The following is a 9,820-nucleotide window of genomic DNA, read 5'->3' on the forward strand; positions in this document are numbered from 1 at the left end:
ATTTAAGGTCAGGATACCATCAGATTAGAGTGAGAGCTGAGGATGTTCCTAAGACTGCATTTAGGACTCGCTATGGGCATTATGAGTATTTAGTTATGCCGTTTGGTGTGACTAATGCACCTGGTGTTTTTATGGACTACATGAATAGGATCTTTCACCCTTACTTGGATAGATTTGTAGTGGTCTTCATAGATGATATCTTAGTGTATTCCAAGACTAGGAAAGAGCATGTTGAGCACCTTAGGATCGTTCTTCAAACCCTTAAGGAGAAGCAGTTGTATGCTAAATTGTCAAAATGTGAATTTTGGTTGGATAGTGTGAACTTTCTAGGACATGTGATATCCAAGGGTGGGATAGCTGTAGATTCTGCTAAGGTAGAAGTTGTGTTAGAGTGGAGAACACCTAAATCAGTATTTGAGATTAGGAGTTTCCTAGGACTAGCTGGTTATTACAGAAGGTTCATAGAGAATTTCTCTAGGCTAGCTCTTCCTTTGACTAAGCTACCGAAGAAAGACCAACCTTTTGTGTGGGATTCTAAGTGTGAGGAAAGTTTTCAAGAGCTTAAGAGGAGATTAACTAGTGCCCCTGTGTTAGTGTTACCTGATCCTAGTAAGACTTTTGAGGTATTTTGTGATGCTTCTAAATTGGGTTTAGGAGGAGTGCTTATGCAGGAGGGTAAGGTAGTAGCCTATGCTTCAAGACAACTTAGAATTCATGAGCAAAACTATCCTACCCATGACCTTGAGTTAGCTGCAGTAGTATTTGTGCTTAAGTTGTGGAGACATTACTTGTTTGGGTCTAGATTTGAGGTTTTTAGTGACCATAAAAGCCTTAAGTACTTGTTTGACCAAAAGGAATTGAATATGAGGCAGAGGAGATGGTTAGAGTTCCTTAAAGATTATGACTTTCAATTGAATTATCACCCTGGCAAGGCTAATGTTGTAGCTGATGCTTTGAGTAGAAAATCTTTGAAAATGTCTTCCTTGATGATTAGGGAATTGCAAATGATTGAGGAGTTTAGGGATATGAGCTTAGGGTGTGAGTTGACCTCTAAGAGTATTAAGTTGGGAGCTTTGAGAGTGACTAATAGCCTGATAGATGAGATTAGAGAAGGTCAGAAGATGGATCCTTTCTTATTGAGTCAGGTAGAGAAGTTGAATCAAGGTGTGAAAAGTGAGTTTAGAGTTGGAGTGGATGGAGTTTTGAAATTTAAGGATAGGTTGTGTATTCCTAATGTGCCAGAGCTTAAGAGAGCAATCCTAGAAGAAGGTCATAAGAGTATCCTTAGTATCCATCCAGGAGCCACTAAGATGTACCAAGACCTTAAGAAGATGTTTTGGTGGCCTAAGATGAAGAGGGAAGTGGAGGAATTTGTGTATGCTTGCTTAGTATGTCAGAAAGCTAAGGTAGAACACCAAAAACCTTCAGGTCTGATGCAACCTTTAGATGTGCCTGTGTGGAAATGGGATAGCATCTCTATGGATTTTGTAGTTGGATTACCTAAGACTGTGAGGAACTTGGATGCTATATGGGTCATTGTGGATAGATTGACTAAGTCTGCCCATTTTATTCCCATTAATATTAGGTACCCTTTGGAGAGGTTAACCAAGTTGTACATCAGTAAGATCGTGAGGTTGCATGGAGTTCCTAATAGTATAGTGTCTGATAGAGATCCTAGGTTCACCTCTAGATTTTGGGAGAGTTTGCACAAGGCTTTAGGCACTAAGCTTAGATTGAGTTCAGCCTACCATCCCCAAATAGATGGTCAAACTGAGAGAACAATACAATCTTTGGAAGACTTGTTGAGGGCTTGCATCTTGGAACATGGGGGTAGTTGGGATAGTTTCCTACCTTTGATAGAGTTTACCTACAATAATAGCTACCATTCTAGTATTGGGATGGCACCATATGAGGCTCTGTATGGTAGGAGATGTAGAACACCTTTATGTTGGACAGAACCTGGAGAGAATGTCATGTTAGGACCTGAGATAGTTCAACAAACTACTGAACAGGTTAAGATGATCCAAGAGAAGATGAGAGCAACCCAGAGTAGGAAAAAGAGTTATAATGACAAGAGGAGAAAAGACCTTAAGTTTAAAGAAGGTGATCATGTATTCCTTAAAGTCACTCCTTGGACAGGAGTAGGCAGAGCACTGAAATCCCGTAAGCTTACTCCACGTTTCATTGGTCCTTATCAAATTCTTAAAAGAATCGGTGAAGTGGCCTATCAAATTGCTTTGCCTCCATCTCTTTCAAAAAAGAAAGAGATAGAGAAAGGAGGAGGGAATCCAGAGGAGGAGGCTTTGCCCAAGTTTCAACTCCGCTTATCCAGGTAAGGGGGGAGTGAGAAACCTCGCTCAGGGGTGTGGGGATAATTGTTGGATAGTTTATTTGTCGGATTGGCCCCCAATCTCTTGCCGTTGTGCTGTCTTATTTTCTGTTTGCTCTACTTTATTCCTTGTTGGAAATAATAAATGATTATGTAACCCCAATCCCTTGCCGTTGTTCTGTTTGATTTTCTATTTACTCTATTTTGTTCTTTGTTGAAGATGCCGTTGTTCTGTTTGATTTTCTATTTACTCCACTTTGTTTTTGTTGAAGGTGTCGTTGTTCTGTTTGATTTTCTATTTACTCTACTTTGTTTTTGTTGAAGGTGCCGTTGTTCTGTCCGATTTTCTATTTATTCTATTTTGTTCTTTGTTGAAAGTAATAAATGAGTATGAAATTAATGTTAATAATAAATGAGTTTTAATATGAATAATAATGCTCTTTGTGAATACCTATGCGGACCTTATGAGGAGTATTGATGACACGACCATGTGAAATATGGACAAATGACATGAGACCTAAGAATGGACTATTGAGACAAACTATGATTATGATACTATGACAAATAATGACATGATGTACTAAATGAAATTATGTAATAAGTTAAATGTTGAGTCAATGAGATTATAAATGTATGACATGCATCATATGCATATATTACTCCAGGTGTGCCGCTGAGGCCGCATACCCACGACTAACAAGGTGTACCTTATGGTCACCTACGATGTAACATGCTAATAAGGTGTACCTTATGATCACCCACGACTAACAAGGTGTACCTTAGGGTCACCCACGATGTAGCATGCTAACAAGGTGTACCTTAGGGTCACCAGTGATGATATGTGAAACTTCTTTATGGCGCCACATGCATGCATTTATGAGTCGAGTCCATGACATCATAGCATGATAAATGAATATATATGTGATATTTGATTATTTATGTATGTTATTTACATGTGACTTATATTTGTTGTGTGTGTGTGGGCTATTTAACCTTTATTTCTGCACCTGAAACTGAGTGAGTTGTTTCTCACTCCCTTGTTGTTCTTGTATATGTTTAAATTATGATGCAGGTGATCAGCATCATGAGGATGTTGGTGATGAGGCTTAAAGGCTTCAATTGGGCATGCTCTGATAGGATGTGACATCGGGGCATAGTTAGCTTAGTTTAATATGTTATTATTTTAATAACTTTAGTTTCTCTTCTTTTGTAATTTCTAACGAAGAGACAACGTAGATAAAGTTTATAATTCAAGGAAAATGTATGTTAAGAATTGTAATTTAAACGTTCTTGATAAAAGACCAAAATGTACATCTTTGTTATATTTTATTATATGATTTGGCAGTATAAATTAATCCCTAACCAGGAGGCACTGCCACCTTTACTGGAGTTAATTTATATTTCCTTTATTATTATTTGTATATATATGATTTCTTGTTTTTCACTAAATTGTATTGAAAATCTTAACTTCTTTTCTTTTATAATTTTTACACTGGAGTTATGATTTATGAGTTACGAATGTGAATCTTCTACCTTGTGATATCTGAAATATTTGTCAACTATGAAAGATTTTATTTACCCAAAAAGAAGAAAAGAAATATTTTATTGTTACATTTGTTGTATATTAATAATGGGGTAGAGGGTGTCACAACACGGACTACATATTATCATGCATGTGGCACCAGTAACATATCACATGGCATATTGTCGCTAGCAATACACAAAGAGTAGTCTAGGAGTACATGCCGGGTCACTCCCTCTACGTACTCTCACTAGAAGGACATTACTAGAAAAATTAAAATTAGAGAGGGAACAAATCCGTCACTAAATTTTATAAAATCCATCACAAAATGAATTAGTGACGGAATTTGTGACGGAACTGATTCCGTCACAAAAATTGGCGTCACAAAATCATTAGTGACGAAATTTTCAGTCCGTCACAATTAGTGACGAAATGAAGGCGTCACAAAAAATATGTTTTCCGTCACTAATTACTAACAATAATTGTTTATAAATTAATAGAAATCCGTCACAATTTGTGACGACCTATAATCCGTCGCAATTTGTGAGAGATAAATCCATCGCAATTTGTGAGGGGCTATCTCCGTCACAAATTATGATGAATAGAATCCCTCACAAATTGTGATGAACAGAATCCGTCACAAACGGTGATGACTTGAATCCCTCACAAATTGTGATGATCAGAATCCCTCACAAACTGTGATGACTATAATCCGTCACAAACTGTGATGACAAGAATCCCTCACAAACTGTGAAGGATCTATAAGAAGAACAAAATCCGTCACAAATCCCTCACAAACTGCGAAATCTGTTATACACTGGTATAATAAATGAAATCCGTCAATTATATTTTTTTACGTGAAGAATATGTTTTTCTCCTGTAATTGTGATATATTTTTTTAATTATGAATATAATAAATAATTTATTAATTAATAAAAAAAGTTGAATTTATTGACTATTTATTTGAAAAATTAACAAAATAAATAATTAAGAAAATTTTCTCAATTCTATAAAAACATGTAACTAAACACGAATATAAGAAAGTCAAGCATACCATATATACAAATAACATCAAATATAACAAAGTTTATGACTGTAGCTGATCCCTAATGTATGATAAGTACTATAGTAAAACTTAAACATAACAAATTATAACATAATAGTAAAAGATAATGCATCCCTAAACATCTATATCATGATCATCATCTAACTCATTATCATCAGATTCGAGAAGATTGAGAAAACATCTCCATAAATTGCTTTAGTTGCTCACGAACCAACCGAGACTCTTCCTGTGAAGCACGAATCAAATCTGCATGGCTTTGCATTAAAAGATTAAAATTAATTGACAACATATAAAAGTTATGCTTCAAAAAAAAGATATTATAAATAGGTAAAAATATATTATTATAAAATTTTCATAAACATAGACATTAAAATTTTCAAGATAATAGACATTTATCAAATCAAAATTAGAGCAACTGACCAACACAATAAACAAAATATAAAAAAATTAAAAACTCATGCACTAACAAGTAACAACATAGCAACCCACCATCCAATCTAACCAACAAGCATCAGACAAAATAAAAAATATATTAGTCGTTTACATAGAGGCATAGTATATATATATATATATATATATATATATATAATAACTAAATTATTATAACTAATTATTAATAATTAATAATTAATAACTAAATTATTGGAAGACCATTATTAATAATTAATAATTGTACGTGAGACTGATCCACGTTTAGGAGCTTTAGAGGTTGCTCCTCCTAGTCAACAATATAAGAATTAATGTCAATTAAAACGTCCAGTTCAACACACACACACGCGAAGGATTCTTGGGTGCAGCAAGAGATTTTAATCTCTCTCTCTCTCTCTCTCTCTATATATATATATATATATTAAAACTTGGTTAAAATAGGAGACAATCATGAATCACAGCTGAGGTGACAAAGATGTATTTCAAAAAAGAAAAACATGCTTCGAGAGTAGCTAAAACTTTTTCCATACATAAACTAACAGTTGATAGATATATACCTTAGAAAGAGCACTGCATCACCAGAAACAAGATTCTTTTGGCTCACAAAAATACTCCAACCAGTAGTGAGTAGATGGCTTCTTGGCTGACCTGACATATTACCACATCGATTTTGTGTACCAATTAGTGTCTGTTTGCTTTAGTTTTTGGTAGAATTGACTTTGAACAGTTGAACATGATTTAGATGTCTATCTAAATTAATTTTAGCCACAGATTTTATCTTGGAACATGGTACAGTGTGATAAATTGATTCTCAATGTAAACCAAATGGGGGCCTTAGTCAATATATGAAGATTGAAGTCACACTTCACACCTTGTTTTTCTAATTGCATTACCTCTGTAAATGTGACGAAATTTCCACTCCACACCATGCAGGTCTTTGGCAACAAGCTCTTGTGAGGGCCTCTGCTGCTTATAATCCTGTAGCAGTAAAAGTAAAAGGAATAATTCACCAAGTTAAGCAAGGCTATTAAGTCAAACTTTGGTCTTTTCAGATAATCTTCTCCATGAACACATATAACAAAGTAAGAAGGTAAAATGAACTAAACTAAAAATTAAAAAAAGGTGTTCTACGGAGGTCGTTTTCTTCTTTTATGAAGATTGTTATAAACACATTATTGAGCATCCCACACAATAAATTATTAGAAAACATAACACTGAAGAACTATGTTAGAAGATGAAGTAAACAGGTATGAATTAGTTATATACTAATAAATTATATTACTTATTCTTGGCTTCTTGCTGCAGCTGAGCATTTTTGGCAAAGTCTGAAGCAACAGGCTCAATGAGATGCCTAATCCCAAAACAGAGCCAAGCATACAGGTTGAACATGTACAGGTCTAGTTGTAATAGTCGTAGTAAGTTAGTAAATAAAACTCCATAAGAGCCTACTTTTTGTTTAAAATTTATCTCAGACAAGAAATGGGAGGCTTTTCCAATTAGAAGCATATGCACCATGTCATGGAAAACAACAAAGCATTAAGAAGCTGCAATGAGCAGTAATCCAAATTAATGTTCTTACTCACCAGTACAGACGTGGAGAATTTAATAAAAATCACTTTTAAAGAATAAAAATCAAAAGTATAAAAATTAAGCTCACATTTTAATAAAAATCCAATCATTATTTATACAAGCCCTAAAATTAAGCTCCGTAACTTCCAATGCCTTAAAAATATTGAACCATGCAGCAGTTGTACAAAACAAATACTCCAATCGAAACGAAAACAATCAAATCCACCCATCCATCACATAAAGAAGTGAAGAAAAACAACGCAACAGAACAAAACGCAGAGCACAAAGAAAAGAGAATTAAATTCTAAAGACAACGCAACAGAACAAAACGCAGAACATAAAGAAGTGAAGAAAGAGAATGCAACTCTAAGGAGCAGCGAAAACGCCGCTACTCACATTTGGAATTTCTTTTCGAAAGAAGAATTAAATTGAAAAGCGGAAAGAAAAGAAAATGCGGAAACCCTAACGCGAGTAAAAGAGAGAGTTGAGAGTAGCGGTTTCAGCACTTACAATGATTCTCGAAGGCTCCGAGAGAAAAGAAAATGCAGGCGTTTGGATACGCAGAGAATAGAAGGGTGGTGTGCAGAATTTAGGTTTTGTAAAGGATGAGACCACACCACTTTTTATTTTATTTTGCTTTTCACTCCTTTAACCTACTCGGATTCACAACTTTGGCGGTTGTTTCATTTTTATTTTGTATTCTTATTATTATTTGAATTTTCCAAAAATACCAATAAATTAAAACATCGAAAGAAACCTATGCATAACAACGGTCATTTCTTTAAATGGAAAATTAAGTAATTATAGTCCTTAATTACTAACATACGTAATACCCATATGTAATAATAATATTCAAATTAACTACTGATAAAAAAATTATTCATAATTAACTTTTTATTAATGATTAATGATATTTATTTTATATTTTCCATTCACTTTAGAATAAACAAATATAGAAAATCATAGGTTAGGTTGAGAAGAATATATATATATATATATATATATATATATAATATGAATTCAAATATTATTTAGGTTTAATTCAAATATTATTTAAGATATTTCTATTTATCAAATTCATTTTTTTTATATAAAATAACATAAATATAAATTGTCGTTTCAATAATTTCTAAATTCATTTTTAAAAATTTTAATATATAATCATATTTTATTATAAATTCAATTTTAAAATTAGCCTAATTTTGAATTTTGAAATTTATATAATTTTTATGGGTTTTTTCATTACAAAAATGTAAATAACTAAATTTATGTTATTTTTAATATTTTATTTGGAAAATTATTTTCATTTGAGTTTTTTCCAAAAAAAAATTATAAAAAAAATCTACAATAAATTATTACGTTTAGTCATTTTTTTTAATCTAAATCATGTTTACTAATTTTTTAAAAAAATCAATTTAAATTTATTTATAACTTAACTAAAGATAAAAGAAATACAAGGGTTTTGATCTCCACTTTATTAAAAAATAACCACCATGTAGTAGTTTTGCTAGTTATCCAATTTTACAGTATTGTTAGTTTTTATAATAAAAATAAGACATAATTTAAAACAGATAAACTATTGACGGCTGAAAGAGGATGGAACAAAGCAATTCTTGCATTTCAAAATCAAAGTGTTTAGGGTTTATAAAATATGCATTCCAATTCATCACAGTAGTAGTACTTTCCATTTTCATTCGAATTAAATCTTCGATATAAGATTCCCAACCTCGCCATGTTCTTGTTAATGAATTCATAACGACCATGTGTTACTGTCAAAGCCATGGTTGAGCCAAGTACTATGGTATTGATAAAAATTGATTCACTAGAGTGTGTGATTGTTTCTCATAAATTGTTAGATATGACTCAATGAAGGGTTTTAAGATTTATTGTTTTCTTACTTCTTTTCCTTCATTTAGAGCAATTAAAGTTAAAAAAAATAATTAAAAACTTGTAAATTATCCTTGTCACTTTTAAATCTAAATTACATTAATTTATAAGTTTGTTTTTAAACATAAAAATAAAGAAATTAAAAGATATTATTTTATTAACATAAAATAAGAAACTTTTAATTTTTTAACTAAAAATTTACACTTTAAAATTATAAAATTATGAAATTAGAAAGACATTTTTCAATAAACAACTAAACTAAAAAATAAGAAATCAATAACTTACAAAAATAAATTGACACTTCTAATTTCTTTACTTTAATTTATAAGTATTTTTTAAATTTATTATATTATAATTAAATTATTAAATTAAAAAATAAATATTTTAAAGTTATTTAATTACACATTCATTTTTAACTTTTTTAGCTAAAAAATTATAGGCTTAATTGTATTTTTGATCTTTCAAGTATTGCAATTGTGCAATTTTGATCCCTAAGATTTTAATTGGGTAATTTTAGATTGCAATTGTGCAATTTTAGTCCTTCAATTTTTAATTGAACAATTTTAGTCTATCTAATATCATAATTGTGTGATTTTAGTCTCTCTCATAAAAAATATAATAATTTTACTATATATACATACATATATATATACAATATTTTAAAATTATATCATTTGTCTATTCAAGTTAACATATATTATAACTTTCATTAATATATCAAATTGTAACATCCCGAATTTTCTATTAGTATAATATTTTATTATTACTAAATAAATAAAATTTATATATTATTATTTTTATAATATTATTGATAATTATTGAGGCTAATTTGATGGTGTTTCATTCTATCGTTGACAATGGGTAGTTATTACAATGTCAATTTGTAACACCCTATTATTTTAATATTATTATTGAGTCTTTTCATAAATTAAGTTTTAGGGGTATTTTTGTAAATATTAATGGCATTTTTGCAATTTTATTAAAGTTTGGGGGGTAAATGGGTAACTTGGAACGGGTT

General features: G+C 31.3%; 1 long non-coding RNA gene across 1 annotated transcript; it reads right to left on the reverse strand.

Annotated features, from left to right (window-relative positions):
- Nucleotides 1-4,885: 4,885 nt before the first annotated feature.
- LOC145956863 (uncharacterized) lies at nucleotides 4,886-7,583 on the reverse strand. Its single transcript, XR_014433168.1, has 4 exons — nucleotides 7,426-7,583; nucleotides 6,240-6,324; nucleotides 5,904-5,994; nucleotides 4,886-5,171 (listed from the first exon to the last, which is right to left on the reverse strand). It is a non-coding gene; the product is annotated as an uncharacterized LOC145956863 (long non-coding RNA).
- Between the last annotated feature and the right edge of the window lie 2,237 nt (nucleotides 7,584-9,820).

Source organism: Cajanus cajan, chromosome 4 (genome assembly GCF_000230855.2).
Source record: "Cajanus cajan strain Asha chromosome 4, NIPB_CcT2T_4, whole genome shotgun sequence".
Lineage (NCBI taxonomy): Eukaryota > Viridiplantae > Streptophyta > Magnoliopsida > Fabales > Fabaceae > Cajanus > Cajanus cajan.